The 18,905-nt window shown below is 40.6% G+C and overlaps 1 protein-coding gene across 2 annotated transcripts in view; it reads right to left on the bottom strand.

Moving 5' to 3' along the window:
• The window catches only part of TNS3 (tensin 3), a 215,213-nt gene extending 212,096 nt beyond the window's left edge, over positions 1-3,117 (bottom strand). For both annotated transcript variants that reach the window (XM_030236610.2, XM_018918255.3), the window contains exon 1: positions 2,914-3,117. The gene's annotated coding sequence lies outside the window, so the exon portion shown is untranslated. The remainder of the gene's footprint in view (positions 1-2,913) is intronic.
• Between the last annotated feature and the right edge of the window lie 15,788 nt (positions 3,118-18,905).

Below are 18,905 nucleotides of genomic sequence, written 5' to 3'. Positions count from 1 at the left end.
AAGCCAATCTATTTCCATAAATGCCTGTACCTGCACAGTCATTTAAAGTCACCCTCCTTTGCTAATTTTCTTATCTTTGTTCCATTTTTAGAACTATCTCCAGACTATCAGTTTTCATATTTAATTCCATTTACTTTTTAAAATTCCTATTTAAAAAGTATTCCTGTAAAATGTCAATTACTTTGATTTTAGCTGTAAGTCTAACTCCTATCTAGTTTGGTCGGGGGGGATCGGTAGCTAAATAATACCTTGCAAAAACTTTTTGACCATGTTAGGAGGAACGAATCTAGCAGAAGTAACTAACTGACAGATTATAAACTAGAACACTAATTCCAGAAATTAGAATTAGAAATTAGAACACTAGCATCTTTCTTCAGAGTGAGTTTTTAGAGTGGTTTAAATAATTTGCACACATTTTGATGACATCTTGGACATGAAGTATTTATCCACCTCTCTTTGGACTTCAGCTTTTACAATGCTGCAGGCAGACAGCTATAACACTGACATCAGGGTCTGGGCATCCCTCAGATAATTTGCATCTTCTTCTGCAGCTCAACAGGCAGCTATCAAATGCAGGCATTTATGTATAGTAAGACACACCACAGCATATCTTAAACCATCTCCTTCCATTCAATTCATTCTATAACCTGACATACACAATGCTTCCTTTCATTTCAGTCACCAGGGAAAAGACACTTTCAAGACAAATTCCAAGCACTTCACTGTTTTGTACAACAAAATCACTGCCAAAAAAAAAAAAAAGAAGACTAACAGGAAAGAAAATAATTCAAAATTACACAGAAAAATAAAATATTGATCACTTTCCTTTTTCTTTCCCACCAAGAAAACTTGGAGTTACAAATACCAAAATAAAGAAATAAGTACCAACTAGCAATAAAAGAAACTCAAAACACCATAATTGTAACTGACATCTGGATCACACTGTGAGCCTGAATAGTTGTTGATTACATGGGAAACCACGGGCAATGTGTCAGTGTCTGTACTATGAAGCACACAATCAACACCATATCATGTCAAAGCATTCACCTTCTGAGTACAGTGGAAATGCAGGTAATAATGGCTGACACTTGAAAAAATAATGTGTTTAGTGAGTGACTCTGGGGGCAGTATCTCTGGCCCTTCCCTTCTATTAAAGCTATTCAGATGTTTAACCAAATAGTCATAATTTCTGAGGTTATGCTAACCATTACAAGAGAAGTTTTCAGCTCCTGTGTGAAGCTTGCCAGTCAATACCTTTCTTTCCCCAAGGAATAAATGGGTCAAATGGCACCTGCCTCAAAGGTGATTCTTTTACTGTCTCTACTAATCAGCTAAAGCAGTTAAAATCAGAATGAAATTACTTAAAATTTTATACTGAGGTAGAAGATTGCAGTAGCAATTTTGCCTTTAATCTGAATATTCTTTATAAAAAATATTTACCAGCAATAAAGGTTCAATGATCATGAAAGAGGGCGTGTGCTTGTTTTGGCTGGGTAGAGTTAACTTTCTTCACAGTGGCTGGTATGGGGCTATTCTCTAGATTTGTGCGGATTGAAGAGAGGATAATAGAGATGTTTTTGTTGTTGCTGAGCAGTGTTCCTGCAAACCCAAGGCCTTTTCTGCTTTTTGTTCTGCCACACTGGCAAGGAAGCTGGAGGTGGTTGGGAGGAGACAGAGCCAGGACAGATGACCCAAACTGACCAAAGGGGTATTCCAGAGCATCTGACATCATGCTCAGCATATAAAGCGGGAGGAAGAAGGAGGATGGAGGGGACATTTGGAGTGATGGTGTTTGTCTTCCATAGTAACTGTTATGCACAGTGGGGCTCTGCTTTTCTGGGTATGGCTGAAAATCTGCCTGCCCATAGGAAGCAGTGGATTCATTCCTTGTTTTGCTTTGCATGTGTGCACGGCTTTTGCTTTCCATATTAAACAGCTTTTATCTTTCCAAAACCATGAGTTTTCCAGCTTTTACCTTCCCAACTCTCTCCCCAGTCCAGCTGGTGAGGGAGTGAGCAAGTGGCTGCATGGTGCTTGGCTGGGGTTAAACCATGACAATATGCTGAATTTTTATTTACTCCCCTTAAAAAGTACCCCTCAGTGACATCAGAACTGCCTGAGGTTTTTAAACATAGCTATTGCAGAGCCACCCTCATGCAAATTTGCTAGATTTTTCTCACTCAGCTCTGGCTGGAGGTGTTCATGTATTCCCAGAAGATTTCAGTAATAGAAATAATCACTATAAACACATTCTTGTTTAATTCTTGACAAGTTGAAAATTCACAGCTAGGTGCAGTGTGAGGCAGCAGATCTAACCAGGAATTAGGCTGCGGTGGCCTTGCACAGTGCATTTGTCTCTGTTACTTTTGTTTTTAGCTTGGTTTTATAACTATTGCTTGTGAGTACATCTTACTTTAGATCTCTGTCTTAATAATTTTTTCTAGTCGTTTTCAAACTCAGCAATTTCATTCCTGGATAGTTCATTCAGATTTCCTAAAAACAGGAGGTAGCTGAAGCATGCAAACTATGCTAATGCCTCCTGAGAGGGACCAATCTGATTTTTATTTACGCCTCAACATATGTTAAACATTAGTTGAAGGCTTCCTGTAAGGGCTGTACGCGGGCTGGCAGCCCTGTCCCAGGGGAGACTTCGCCGGGCAGCCAGGCAGGAGAGAAGCTTCTACGATCAGGCTGCAAGCGACCCCCCACTGGCCAGCGGGACAGATGCCTGGATGCCCGGGAAAAATGCCCAGGAAGAAATGCCTGGGAAATCGGGCTGTAGGAGGAACCTTAGAATATAAAAGCAGTTAACTGTGACACAACCGTGGGCCATTTTCTTTGGTTTTCTTGGAGGGATCAGGGGCTCGCTCGGAGGCTCAGCTTGGCCCTCCTCCCCCCCTCGCCTTTTCCTACCTGTGGTCCTGCTTCCCTGGACGGACCTGTCCTGCCCTGCTTCACCGCTTCCGAGAGGCAGCTCGTCGCAGCCACGACCGGGTGCTCCGCTGCTTCCCGGACGGAGCAGAGACCGCCGTGTTTCCAGAGCTGCCCGCAGCACCAGCCCGCGGTGACCAGCCCGCCACAGTCGCCGCCTGCCCCCAGCCGCTCCCAGGAGCCGCGCAGGCTCGCCGCCCTTGCCCCCACCGCCGGGGACGCGCCGCTGCCGCCGCCGCTCGGAAATCGAGCGCTCACGGGAGCCGTGTGGGCTCGCCGCGCCCTGCAGCACACACACTCCATCTGCCGGGCTGATGCCGACAGAGCGCACGGGGTTCTTGCTGTAACGCCATTCCTGCCTTCTGTTTCTCTCTCTTTTCCCTCTCTGCCCTCTTTTCTATCTCCCTTCGGTAAGAACACTTACCCTTCTTTATCAATAAACAGTTCTCATATATAATTTTGTTGCATTTGCGCTTCGTTTTAGTCAGAAAATCTACCAAAATTAATCCTCCCGAATCCCCCTTTTGGGACACCTTCATCAATAAAATCCTGAGAGCACATCCTTGTACATCGAATCTGCTCAAGAGACTGACCTCAAGACACTAAAGCTCAGGAAAACAGACCTAGTTAACTTTGCTATTTACCTTTGTTTTAAATGCACTTACTTCATCTCTTTCTCTTTTCCCAAACCAGAGGGCATTCACTTAATTGACTCTCCACAGTCCAAACCACAGTAAAGAAACACAAGCTTCAGCATCTGGAGTACAAAAGAGAAAAACAGAGTTTGCCACAGCTGAATTCGATCTTAACTTTGTCCTTAGGCAATAAGAAGGACAAGTATAAACAAAACAGTTCTTCCTTTCACAAACCTGCCATACATTTGGCCTCTGCCTTCCCTTTTCCTCTTGTCAGCTGCTCTGTAATCACCCCATTCCTGGTGAATAAGGGTTCATTCTCCCTCACTACCCCTCCCTCTGAAGACATGATGATAAACTGGGTGAAAACCTGGGAGAGTATCTTTAAGACAGCTGAAGTCCTCTAAATGAATCCTGCATTAGTTAAAGTTTTCCCTTTCTCTTTTTCTTCATATTCTAAGTAGAAGTTACCATTAAGCAACAGCTTCTGAAGGAAATCTTCACAACCTATGTTTGTGAGTTGTGTGGACCAAGGGCAGCATCAAATTACTGCACTCAAAAGGAAGCTTTTCTGTCTCTCATTCATTTCATTTAGATAACAAAAATACTGTAAGGTTTGAGACAAGATTCTCTCCATCAGTGATGAACATGCAACCTCTAATGTTTTGCTGCTCCTTTTCTAGTATCAGGGGAATCAAGAACCAGTCAAACTCACAGACAGATAAAAAATGTGGGAATGTACAGAAACCAGCAGATGGAGATTGGTTTAGGGTTAAGCAATGGCCATGGTAGCTCAAGGAGAGAGATTAGAAGGAGCTCTGAGATAATTCAGAGTGTGCAACTCTTCAGACTGCAGAGTCAAAGCTTGGAAATGTCACACTATATAGAACAAAGTCAGATTGTCAGATGACACTATTTTATGGATGCAGCTTGCTTACAAGTTAAATATTAATAGGAATATCAATCTGGAAAGAGTAGTAAAGCAGGCATGTGATGCTGAATAGCTCTTGTGCTATTCAGTGTTTGCAATCCAGTCAGAGTTACTTCCCCTGAGTTCCATCTGTGCCATTTTAAATGGCTCCAAGTTTGAAAGTCATTCTTTGGCATGTTGCATTTAATCCAGGGAGATGGTACAGACAGCTTTTAGCACATGTAAAGAAAAAAACATTTGTTATGACCAAAACTGGAGTATATTACAAGAGCAGTAATTATCACAAAAATTTCTGTTTCTGGAAACATTAGTAAAATTTCTTTTCAGGCTGTGGTCTGATAGATTCCAGACTTTCTCTTTTCAGCATTTCCACTTTCACCAGAGAAATCTTCAAATTAAATAGATATTTACTTTTCAGGTTACAAATTTATTTAGGCTAACTACAAATTACAAAAGAGTTCTTTGTAAGCCTAAGAAAAAATATTTGCATCTTTTCTTGGTGGTGAGTATGGTTTGTTTTGCTTTCCTTTGGGTTCTTTGCATGGGCATCCTTACTGTTGCCGTCTCTTGACTTACATAAATATTATCTTATATGTAGGTGGTTTGTATAGGATTGTGTTATGGTTTTACTCTTCTATTTTGGTTACAATAAATGAAGTATTACAGTCACCCTGAAAAATAAGGATAAAGACGAGTGTAAAAGTATACACAGGGAAACAAGAGGCATTGATAGTTAATTAAGGAGAGTGAAAAGGATGGAGTAATAGTGAAAGATGATCAAGTCACAAACTGTTCGTGGGTAACTGCTATGAAACCTTGTAAACATGTACACGCTGGAGTACAATTAAAATGATAGATTACTTTATCAAGTCCTAAAATGATGAGGAGATGGCTTTATGATGTTTTAAAAACAAGTAAAAATTTCAAGCTTCTTCCTGCGACTTTAAAATATTTCCCAGAAATGTGGTCCTGCCTTGGGAGTGCCGATGGAGTGAGAGGATTGCAGTGTCCTTCCATGGCAGCAAGCACCCACTTGCTGCTGGCCTGCCCCGGACAACTCTTCTGCTGCATTTCTCCCCTGAAAAAGTAGATGACAGATGGTACACTAAACCTGCAAAAATCACGTGTTCTTAATATTCATGTTAGACAGAGTTGCTAATAATTAATAACTAATGAGAATGATTAGTTAATATTTTTTATAACTAAATATAATAAATGTGCTAATATCATTTGCACATTTCAGTCTTCAGAGATGTAGGGAAGAAGACAAAACATTAAATCCCAAGGCCACCTATTTCAATAAGTAGTTCTTCTTTCCAATGTGAAACTTTGCTTGCCTACTTAATCCACTCATTTCCCATGGAAATATTCTACACGCTTCTTCTTTTTTATGTATTTTAATCTTTCACATATGCAAAATAACCACATTGGTTTTTATGCCTTCGCTCAGCTGAGGCAAACATTACCATATACTTTGGACTTTGCAAGTAAGAAAGTACACAACTGAACCTAAATCCTGTGATGCTCCTAAGTGTCCAAGATTATTTGTCACATTTTAGCAAAATTATTTATACTCATTTTCTAGTGGTCCCTACTCAAGACTTTTTCAAGGAAGCTAAAAGAAAAGTTCATAATACTTCACTTTAAAACAGGAGGACTGAGAAACACCTGCCCTCACGGACAGACATTTAAACATGGGAAAGAAAGGCGCATGCATGTGAAAAACAGGCCTGGGAACCTTCTTCGTGGCTGCCTACCACGTGGCTGGCTCATCTTCAAGATATATCTTTTATATCTCTAGCCTCTCCTAGAGCCTTGTCAGTCAAGCCCTTCCTTGCAATCCAATGGTAGAGGTCACTTTCTTACATTCTGATTGGAAGTCAGGTGCGAGTACCTCATTCCTTTCTTAAAAAAATATCCCACCTACATAGTTCCTATTTTAACTACAAAAGTTAGTTTTTAACTACAAAACTACATTTACCATACTATTAAAATGTTAGTAGAGCACTACTAGTCAATACAACATAATAATATAGTAAATATCTGCGTAGAGCCATATAATAGGCACTTTTCACAATGTGGAAAGTTTCACTTTTCACTGGGCTGGCATGACGATGAGCTGCATCAGGGAAATGGCAAAGCAGGGCAGGACAGGTGCAGATGGGAAAGCAGGACCCCAGAGAGGAAAAGGGCAGGACAGGTGCAGATGGGAAAGCAGGACCCCAGAGAGGAAAAGGTGAGAGGGGGAGAGGAGAGCCAAGATGACCCTCTGGGCAAGCCCCTGATCCCTCTAAGAAAACCAAAGAAAAATGGCCCCCATTGTTAACTGCTTTTGTGTGTTAAGGCTCCTCCCATTGCCAAATTTCCCAGGCATATTTTTCCTGGACATCGGGGCATCTGTCCTATTGGCAAGTGGGGACTCGCTTGCAGCTCTAATGAGCTGTCAGGTGAAGCCTCCCTGGAGACTGGGCTGCCAGCACGCATACAGCCTCTAAAGTAATTTTTCACCTCAGGTATAACATATTGGAAAGAATGAGGGGCTTGCCCTTACAAACAAACTGTGAGTCTGCTGGTAGATAAAACTAGTACTGAGAGATAAAAAAACAATGGGAAGGATTCTACTGATTGATGATTGGAATGAGGGAGATTTTTCTTTACAAACTGTGAAAAACACGTTCACTCTCCTGTGAAAATTTAAAACGTTTAATAAAGGACAATAGGAGACAAGGACCATAGAGCAAAGGTTATTATGGCCAGGTGCATCTTGGCACTAAGCCACACTGTTATCTTCAGAGATACCCCTTAAATACCTTTTCCCTTACATGCCTGTTGCATATTCTTGGATCCTTATGCATAGTAAACCTTTCCCCAAACTAGTTTATGTGTTCCGAGAACTGTTTAGCATATCTCCTCCTGGGATCCACCTTTTTAGAGCATGCATATTCCTTGGTTGTGGTTTTAGTCCATTCTGTTATCACCTCCAAGTTTTGAGCCTTGGTCCACACTGTCTTCAGAAGGTGAGTGCTGATAGTTGGCATATCTGTAGCAGGTGTCTTCTTCATTTGTTCATTGGATGGTATCCCATCCAAGCAGGCATTTTAACACAAGCATAATTATGTCAGCTATTTCACCAAGCTTAATTAACAACAGAAATAAAAAATATATCTTTATAACAAAGTTACTTTATCATCACACATATAAAATCCATTTTAATATTTGCAAAAAGCCAATTTTATAATATGTATCAATAACACAAACAAACAGTGGGTCTGCTAAAAAAAAAAAGATGGATTTAGAGAAATGAAAGAAACAACGGGAAGAACCATATATTCCATAGGAATTCCACTGATCAACACAAAGAAAAAAAAATTATGGGGCAGTATACATTAGAAGAGGGTCTTAGGTATTGGGCATTTTGGGAAGTCTGAACCTCTTAAGTACCTCAGCCAGTGGGGAAAGAGAAAGGACATGTGGCTGGTAAAATGGCATAAAAGGGAGGCTACATCCTCTAAAAATTTGAGAGACCCTATGGGAGATGCCCATGACCTCTCCCCTTATTTGAGTAAAGTTACAGGACTTCGTCTCCTTTTTGGCCATAAACCTCTGGTGTTTGTGGATTAATTTTCCTGACAATATGTTGAGGCATAAATAAAAATCAGATTGGTCCCTCTCAGTTTAGAAAAGGATACCATTACCATCACACTGGGTTATTGGTACAATTCAAGATCAGCCAAAGGTCCCATATTGAAAGGATCAAAATCAGCTGTGGCAGCTTATATTTTTCTTGCAATTCACCCAACCAGTCCGAGAGATGGTTTAACATTACATGAGCTATAAGATAATTAGAGCCCAACCTCTAGTCAGACAATTAGAGTCCAAGCTGGCGTGAGAGTGGACCATAATACAATTCCAAAAAGGCAGACTGGGAAGAGGAGAATTATAACCCAAATAAGAAAGTCATAAAGAGCTTATTCTTCCTAACAAAAAGTACAGTATTTCCTGTACTAAATCAATTTAGTAAAGGGATTTCCATTGGGGAGATGGTGCTGTTCTTTGCCCATATTAGTCTAACAACAGTCAAATAATATGTTAACACAGAACCTTGTCTGAAGACAAGAAAGAAAGAAAGAAAGAAAGAAAGAAAGAAAGAAAGAAAGAAAGTGGCAAAGAAAGAAAGAAAGAAAGAAAGAAAGAAAGAGGCAAAGAAAGAGAGAAAGAGAGAAAGAGAGAAAGAGAGAAAGAGAGAAAGAAAGAGAGAAAGAGAGAAAGAGAGAAAGAAAGAAAGAAAGAAAGAAAGAAAGAAAGAAAGAAAGAAAGAAAGAAAGAAAGAAAGAAAGAAAGAAAGAAAGAAAGAAAGAGAAAGAAGCTGCCTGCAACAGGAGAGGGTCTTCAGGGGACAGTGTATTGAAAACATACCGCCTTTTAAAGTGTTTTGGATATTGGCATGGGTAGATGGTTGCTATATTTCCTATAAGAATAGAAACAGGTCTTTTGCTGCCAAAATAATTAGAAAACTTTTTCCTAACGTGTCTTAAACCTGTTACACTTGCCTCCTCTTTACTGAACTGAGAGCCACAAAAACTTTTCTACATAGCATTCCTCCTGCCTACACTCATATTTGTAGTTCAAGCTCTTCTTCACCTGTAATTAGAGAATTTAATTAATAACTTAAATAATTACTTTAATTAATAACTATTCAAGCCTTGAAGGAAGGCTTGAATATATTACTACCCACTTAAGGAATACAATGCAGCGAAATTTATCATCACTGACTAATAAAAAGCCTGTGGATCATCTGTGTGGAAAGGGCTGAGGGACTTGCTATTCACTATTCAGTTAATCTGGATGGAGATTAAGCTACAGGACTCAGATATCTGATGCCTCTACCATAATTTGTTCTGCGGGAGGAAATACTGGCTGCCTTCTCTCCTGATTTCTAGGAAGAATGACTTTCAGCCTTCAAAACAAGAAATGTCCACCTATGACAAGGACTAAATTAAATATTGAGGAGCAGACTGCAAAAAGGATCTAAGTGTTAGCATCTAAGTGACAACCCAGCTGTAGATGAGTGCAGATGGTCAATGGCACACAGCTTGAAGAACCTCCCCAAACAAGTGCCATGCTGTTGTGGGTAATCCAAAATGTTATTATACTGCATATCTATCTGCAACAAAAACTGTTAGTGTCTCTTTAGGACCCTGCAGCTGGAAAACAAATACAGGGGGTAGGAGGGAAGAGGTGCAGCAAATACTTTTAAAAGTTGGGTCTCCTAGGCATCTCACTCTGTTGGACAGAAGTGTTTGCTGAAAGTGGAGGCTCTGCTTCCTATGGAGTTGCTTCAGGCAAGTGTAAGAAGCCATGTCTGCATGGGCTGTTCAGGTCCAATCCGGCTAGCTATGGACCCCAGCCCACACGATCTTACATGGACAAAGGCAAAAGATGAGAAGCGCTCTTCTCCATGTCGGGACAAATGTCCTCAGTTTGTTCCCACGAGAACCACCCGATGGAAAAACTCACATTGAAAAAAGAGGCCACCCAGTTTCCTCTATGGGATTTTAAGAGCTGGGAAAGGGGGCTGGAGGGGAGGGACTACAGCCAATGGGATACAAGTGAGGAGGGGCAAGGGGAGGGACTGACCAGGGGAGAGAGAGGTGTGTGAGGGAAAAACCATGTGATAAGAGAGGGAAAGAACCAACCATGTGCTATAACATAAACTATTCAGTTCAATATAACGACTACTCAGTGCAAATCTCCAATCACCCAGTGCAAAAGAACAACTAAACAATTTAGTGCAATACAACAGGCAAGTTTCTGGGCTTGCAATTGTAGCGACTCAGAAAAATGGCACATGATAATTAGGAACTGTTTCAAAGTGAAGTTTGCAAGCTCTATATGCCGAAAATGTTTAAGCAGGTCCCTGGGGCTGTGCCCAACCACCCCACGCCCAATGCACCTGCAGTGTGGAGAACAGAAGCACCAACATCAGTAGAGCCCAGCAGGCAGCAGGAGGAATCAGTGGGTAGTGGAGCTGAATCCACATGTGCCAAGAATTCCTGTCTACCACTAGAGCTGCTTCATAGGCTCCTACCTTCACTGGAGAGTTCTTTTTGACTGCTGTCTTTTTTTCCCTTTTGTCTTCCAGACTCCCTGGTCAACCGGGGAGCAACATCTTGGGATAGAGAGCTGATTTTCCCTTTGTCTTTCAAGCCATGTGGTAGCCGGAGGGCACCATCTAGAGGGGTAGAGTCTGACATAATTTCTCCCTTTGTCTCCCTACACATTGCTGGCAGTAAGGGCCTCGATCTTGGAAGGGAGTGGTACCCTGCCATTTTAGGTGTCTGGTTTTTCCCATGGGCTTCATGATGTCAGGAAAATTAATCCACAAACACCAGAGGTTTATGGCCAAAAAGGAGACAGAGGAGTCCTGTAAATTTATTTGAATAAAGGGAGAGGTCATGAGGTATTCCCCATGGAGTGTCTCAAAATTTTTAGAGGATGCAGCCTTCCTTTTATGCCAATTTCCCGGCCACATTCCCCTCCCTCTTTCCCCATTGGCTGAGGTACTTAAGAGGTACAGATTCCCAAAATGCCTAATGACCCCTTCTCATGTACACACACGCACACACATTTTCCTTTTTCCTTGTGTCTCTGTTCTTTTTCTCTAAATCCAGAGATGTAGCACAGCCTTGAGTGAGTAACAGTCTGTGTTAATTAGTGGAATTCCTATGGAATTTGTAGTTGCCCCCATTGCTTCTTTAATCTCTCCATAGCTGGCCTTATCTACCATCAGTTTGTTTGTAAAGACACTTCCTTCTAATTTCTTTCAACAAGATTTAGCAATTTTGTAGATTTTTTAAACTTTCTTCAGAGGTGGGTTGTTTGTTGCTTTGGGGGGGTTTTGCCTATTGTTGTTTCAATTGTTGGTAAACTGTTACTTTTTTCACTTATGTCTACTTGTATTCCTTCCTTATTGGAGGAATAGGAAAGGAATAAGTTGAAACTTAGGAGAGTTAGCATCCACACTTTGTAGAGAGTCCACCTCTTTAAATTTTCTTAATTAACCCAAGACACATACAAATGGCAAAGCTGTTGGTAATTGCCATGTGAACCTAAGTGAGGAAGGTTATTATATAGCTTATGTCTTTAGCCCTAATGTTTACTACACCTGAAATGGGTGATATTATTAGACTGTTAAAAAAAGAAATTAGGTATTCCTGAAAGACTCCTTAAAAAAAAAGGGGGGGAGATTTATGTAAATAACTGGCAAAAATAAAAGTGGTATTTTATTTCAAAAGCCTCAAAACTCTGAAAGAGGGATGTGACTTCTGTTTCACAAATGTATTAAAAAAATAATTACTATTTTTTTTTAGCTTATCCATTTGTCTGCCCACAGTCTGGATGTGGCCTTCTCTGAATTGACCTTGAAATCTAAATTAGTGGCATTTATTCCCCAGTATGGAAATTTTGTTCTATGTTACATTATTTGGCAGTCACTTGCAGGAAGAAACAATAACCTTTTAATCTGTGTACTTCAGCCCCAAACACTAGCTCCAGTGCACGTCCAGTTTTGGCAGATGGAGTCAACACTGGTATGTGGATATCTCCTGCCATCAAGAGGTGGCATGCAGCAACAGCTTTGTCCTCTGGGTGAATGCCATGGGTCAATAAAGCCTTGAGGTACCTTAATCGAAAAAAAATTTGGCTTCAGGCAAAAACCAGTTGGTAAAGATTATCATGGTAAAAAGTAACTTATGATGACTTTTTTCTTTTTCATTTTGGATAGTTTAAGAGTTCTGTAGCTTTTCTTAACTCTGAGCACCTATTAAAGGAACATTTTGACACAGGACTTGTCAAGTTAAAAGGCAGACAAATTAATATTTTCAGAGAATCTGAGTCTGTTAGCAAATCTCAGAAAGGACTGAGGATCTAATGCATGCTAGTAAAGCTAGGGAGACACACCAATTACAGCAGGCTTTATATCAGCCCCTTAATGCACACAAATATTTAAAATTAGACAGTTTCTCAAGAGGGTATCCCTCATATAACGGCACCATTCCCACATTTATCTGGAAGTAACTTTCACTTTGTGTTACTTCAAGCCTGAGACACCAAAAGCAAAAATGGTTTGTCTAAGAAGATAAAGATCCCAAACCCAAAAAACCTCAACATTTTTCTCTGCAGATGGTTGGAGTGAATAGTGTATGTCAGCTTCTCAGTAACAGTACAACGGCTATCCAGTCCCATAAGTTTTTTTCCAATTTGTGCTGTAGAAATTACATTAAAATAAATTTCTGGAATTCTTAAGAAATTATGTAATTGCCATCAAAATACACATTATAACTATTTATTACTTCTTTCCTACTAGTGCAATTATTCTTGGGTGGCTGTGTGGATGCATAAAAAATAATAAAACACAGTAGCTATTTTCCTGAAATACTTTAGCAGCTGTTACAAATTTAATGTGTTTTGAACAAGATCACAGAAAGCCTTGAAAGTGTCTTTCCAGGCCTTTCTAAGGCCTTAGGTCTTTTAGGAGAAGCTGAACCACTCTGGCAACAGCATGTGGCAGATACAAAGGGTGTTTGCTTTGCCTAAGAATTCAAATGTGGAATTCAAACCAATCAAAAATGGTTACTTGAAGCCCACCGTACAAAGCCAAGATAGTCCCTTAAAATATATGTAACAAACTTCTATCAAAAACTAGATATAAAAATAAAAGGTTAAATTTAAATAGATTGGGCATTTTGGGGAACTGCTCTTTGATCTTAGAAATAACCATAATTTGTCTATTTTTTCAGATGTATGTAATAATCTTTCTTTCATCAAAGAGTATACAGGGGAACACTGTAGAATGCCTTCTCATTTATGGGCAACATTTCACACTTTTCTAAACAAATTGAGTTTTATGACACCTTCAAACATTCAGCAGTAATCAAATGAACAGTAGCTTTTTATTGCCACCAGTAAAATCAATTTGTTAAAATGTGGAAATTGAAGCACATTGAAGCAGTCATTTTTTAAGTAGGTTGTTCAGCTGCAAAATACAATGTACATTTTAAGGAAAGGACAACAAATTCACAAGAACTTCAATTCAGCCTCAGCTGTTTATATTGGGCTGGAAATCCCTGTCTCTCTGTAATTGCTGTGTTTATAAAAATCCCGGCCAGGCCCCACCAGTCTTCCCTCAACCCCCACCACTAATTTAGCTTTTTTGTGTAGCTTGCATTTTTATAATGAAAATAAACTGAACAGAAGGATAGAATTTTCCTCTAGAAACAGGATCTGTTTCAACAGCCAAACAAAAAATTATAATAAATTTAACTTACATAGGATAACTGCTCCAGTACAGTTACCCAGATTCAAGGGGGTTTTTATGATGCAGTCATAGCTGCAGAAGCTCCCTTCATCCTGGAAAGAAGCTCTGAACCAAAGTACAGTTTGATGATTTTGCTCTTGTTACCTCAGGAAAAAACACTTAAAAAAAAAATGAGTCATGGGGAAACACAGACAATTAAAACACAGGCATAAGAGAATCCAATAAAAATGTCAAACCAAGATACACTTTATGAACTCAGGAAAAAAATCTTGCCTATACTGAGAGGGTGTCCGTGTTAAAAAGCTGGATTACATTTAATTAAATACAAGCACACTTTTATGCCAGAAATTGGATTGTATGAGGATCAACAAGTTCAAGTGCCAGGTCCAGCACTTGGGTAACAACAACCCTGTGCAGAGTGTGAAGAGAGTTGCTGGAAAAGCTGCCCAGTGGAAAAGGCCTTGCAGGTGTTGCTCAGCAGCAGCTGAACACAAGTCAGATTGTGCCCAGGTGGCCAAGGTCAATGGCATCCTGGCCCGTACCAGAAATAGTGTGGCCAGCAGCACTAGGACAGTTATCATCATCTGTACTCAGCACTCAGAGTACTCACATCGTGTGTCCAGTTCTGGGCTTCTCATTAGAAAAATACATTGAGGTGCTGGAGCATGTCTAGAGAAGAGCAGCAAAACTGGTGATGTGTCTGGAGCACAAGTCCTATGAAGAATGGCTGAAGGAGCTGGGGTATTTAGCCTGGAGAAGGTAAGCTCTGGGGCAGCTCACCACTGTCTATAACTACCAAAAGGAGGTTGTAGCCATGTAGGTGTTGGTCTCATCTCCCAGGTAGCAAGTGACAGGATGAGAGGAAATGGCCTCAAGTTGTACTGGGGAGCTTTGGATTGGATATTAGCAAAAATCTCTTCACTGAATAGGCTGCCCAAGGAAGTGTGAGATCACCATCCCTGGAAGTGTTCAAAAGGTGTGTGGATGTGGTACTTGGGGATGTAAATTAGCAGTGAATATGGCAACAATATGTTAATAGTTGGATTCCATGATCTTAGAGGTCTTTGCCAACCTTAAAAACCTCATGATTCTATCATTCTATTTAAGACCACAAGTAGAAATAAATCTTGTATTTAAAACTATGACAATTAACTGTGGAAAGAAAAGACAGGGCAAGTAATGCCATCATAAATTATGGCACAGCATTTGTCATGACAGACATTTCAGCATTTAGAAATCAGGCAGAAGTATGAGACTTGTAGTGCTAAATAAAAGGACATACAAGAATGTGAAAGTGAGAGAAAGAATCTTGTTTGTTGGGTTTTTTTTAAGATATTGTTTTCCTTCCTATTAACTGTATTGCTACTGCATACAGTGGGGGGAAAAAACCCGAACAAAAACTCTCAGAGTTATTTCCAGGATATGGACAGTTAATCAGAAAGCAAACCTATCCATAGATGAAAGTCAACTGACAAGCAAGGAATGCAATAGAGAATCACCAAATTACACTACCAGCATGTGAACTGTCTCCTGGTTTTGGGGGTAGGGTGGGGGAATTGTAATTTAGATGTTTTAAATGTTTTAAAGAGTTCCTGCTGGCTTGGTCTTGCTAGCATAAATCAGTTTTTATAATAGAAAATTACTTTTCTCCCAGGTTTTAACAGCTACTTCCTTCCATTGGCTAGGAAGTGATTTACTGAATTCTACAAATGTAACAACTACCAGCAATAGGAAGATAACACACTCTAACTCACTGCATAACAAAGATCTCTGATTTAATTTAGCAGTGAGAAAATTGTGATTAATTATTTCACTGACAGGATTGCAATAGTATAGAAAAAATATAGTACACAAAACTTTCAGCTGCAGGATGTTGTATGGTTGGTTAGTTGGGTTTTTTTGGAGCTGGAGTGTGATCTTAGAAGTAGTGACATGTTAGCCTAAAGCTAGGGAAGAAGACCAGTAGAACATACTTCTTTCTACTTCAATGGGATTTTATCTTTGGCATTACAACAACAATCCTTCTATACCTTAATAATGAAATAAAACTATTTCCAGTATTTTATTAATCTTTTGAAGCCTCTTTACAAAAGTGTCATCAACATGTGGCAACATTCATTTAATCAACTGTGCGTTGTTAAAAATGAGGGAAATGGTGTGCACTTAAAAAATGAAGGAAATGTCAAAAATTATGTTGCATTTTGGTGCTGAAGTATTTAGGATCTTAATGGCTAAAATATCCAGACTGGCAATAAATTCATCCTTAACTTGAAGATTTCCTTAATTCTTATTAAAATCAGTGGACTTCATAAGCATGTTTTAACTGGGCTAGAAAAGATAATGTGTTGAAGTCCTCTGAAAAACCAGCATCCTACACATATAATGTACAGATGTTTTGTTTGAGGACATAAAAAAAACTACAGGGAGGGATTACTTTTTTTACTTCAAGCCTACAGTGGCGGTGATCAGATGGAGCATTCCTTTCTGCGTGTAATGAGATTTCCATTCCACCAGTGCAACTGAACCAAATAAAAGTTCATTTGTCAACTAGTCTAGTTGTGACAAAATGGTTTTGTGTAAAAGAAAAATCCAAGTAAATAGGGCTGCTGCCTCCTCTCCCCTCTCTGTAAATATATTCATTCCTCACAACTCACAGGCTATTGCAGAATGAAGGAAATAACTTTTTGTGGCCATGTCATATTAAAATATGAATATACCATACTTGAGGGAGTTAATCATTCATTTCCCCTCTAGTGGGCCTATCTTCCATCTGCCTTCACTATTGTCCTATTCTGGGACAAATTTGGGAGGAAACTTTTAAAGTGGTCTTTTCTAGAAACCAAATTCAAGCAGCCCCTCTCCCAACTGGTTTGGGGAAAGATTTGTTTGGAGAAAAGTGGAAAAGATTGCCAAGTATTCACAAGCATAAAAGGAATATTAAACAATAAAACCTCTCACTGTTCTGAAGAGATGGCTAATTCAGAAAGTCCTTGTCATAAGGTGCAGCTTGGCTCACTCAGTCTCTTATCAGTCCCTCCTGAGCTGGAAAATCCTGCATCCTGGGCCTCAGTGGGTCACAGGCACGAACTCCAGGTGGTTTTTTGGATTTTCAATCCAGAACAGGGGCAATCAGTTCCAAGAAAAAGAAAACTCACCATCTGTGGAACTTCTCTGCCTCAGCTAGTTAAAAACTAACTAAAGCAAAGGAGAGCTTTCTCCTGCTCCCTGTCTGTGCTGAGGACAACACGCACTGAGAGAGAGCAAGGAATGTGTGGGAGCAAGTGCAGTTTCTGAAAACAAACTGTATGCTTCTTCTCTCCCCAGCTTCGCTCTCAGAACCAGTCTTAAAGGTGCAGATCTTAAAATCCAGCATAAACAGAACAGACAATGGGGATACAAGCACCATAAAGTCCCCCTAGGACAACTACCTTCTGTGCTGTCCATCTGAAGCCAACTGTAATTTCAACCATGGAAACTTACAGATTTTCAAGCATGAGTCTTTAACCTGAAGGACTTGGTGAATTTGCAAATAAGGAGAAATGTTCAAAGACTCAGAATGGAAGCTCACTCACAGAAACTGTACTGAAGACACATGATACATACAGAGTAAGTTTAAAATCTCTTGCCTATCTCCCAGAGACAGAGAGACTATAAGGCAGACAGAAAAGCATCACTGAAAAAACTACTGTTCTCTGAGAAACCAAAAACAATACAAAATTGCCTTTAACAGCATTAGTTGCAGATACAGGAGACTTTGAAAGACTTGCACCCATCATGGCTGACACTCTATGGCAGAGATTTAATGAATCACAATGGTCTTCCTTATCTCCGCTTTCTTAAACATTTTTCCCAAGTATGATTGGAAAAAAGGCAGACTGGAATGAAGCAAAGAACATGTTGCATGTGCTCCAGGTCTTCTACACAATGGAATGCATCCCTCCTGTCCAAAATGCTCTGGAATGTCTGACTTTGCAAATCCAAATGATCTCTGAGGGAGATGAGCTTTGCAGGGATCACAGAATCGGTAAAGTTGCAGGAGACCCCAGTGGGACACCTAGCTCAATCTCCCTGCTCACACAGGGCTCCCTAAAGTATATTAAAAAGGAATATGTCCTGATGGCTTTTGAATATCCCCAGGGAGGGAGTCTCCACAACCTCTCTGGAAAACCTATTCCAGTGCTCAAAAGAAATTCCTTTACATGTTCAGGTGAAACTTGCTGTGTTCCAATTTCTGCCCATTGCTTCTCATCCTGATGCTCATCACCAAGAAAAGCCTTGGTCCTACCTCTTGATGTCCTCCTTCAAATACTTCAGACGTTGATAAAATCCCTTTTCAGTCTGCTCTCCTCCAGGCTAAACAGTCCCAGCTCCCTCAGGCTCTCCTCATGAACGAGGTGCTCCAGTACCCTCCTCATCTTCACTGCCTTCCTCTGGACTTGCTCCAGGAACTCCATGTGTCCATGTGAGGAGCTCAGGGCAGGTCACAGCACGCCAGATGCGGACTCACCAGGGCTGCGTAGAGCAGCAGGATCACTTCTTATGACCTCCTGGCCACATTCCCTAATGCACCCCCAAGATATCAGTGGCTCTCTGCCACAGGGACACACTGAGGCAGCCTACTGCACACCAGGACCTGCTTCTCCAGAGCTGCTTCAGAGCAAGTTAGCCCCCAGCCCGTACTGGTGCATGCAGTTCTGTTTCCCCAGGTGCAGGACCCTGCTCTTGCCTTTGATGAATTTCAGAAGGTTCTTCACTGAACAAGTCTCCAACCTGTCGAGATTCTCCTGAATGGCAGCACAACATTCTGCAGTATTGGCTACTTCTGGATCCAATACTTAGGCCTGGGGGACACCACAGGCCTCCAGCTAGACCCTGTACCACTGATCAGAGCCCTCTGAGACCTGCCATACAGCCTGTTCTCAATCCACCTCACCATCTGCTCATCCAGCTCACACTTCCTGAGCTTGTCTATCAAAATGTCATGGCAGACAGTGTCAAAAGCCTGGCTGAAGCCCAAGAAGACCACATTCACTGTTCTCCCTTCCAGTTTATCCAGCCAGTTATCCCACTGTAGAAGCAATCATCTCAAATT

Source organism: Serinus canaria, chromosome 2, assembly GCF_022539315.1.
Source record: "Serinus canaria isolate serCan28SL12 chromosome 2, serCan2020, whole genome shotgun sequence".
NCBI classification, from domain to species: domain Eukaryota; kingdom Metazoa; phylum Chordata; class Aves; order Passeriformes; family Fringillidae; genus Serinus; species Serinus canaria.
This window is presented reverse-complemented; position numbering and strand designations above follow the sequence as displayed.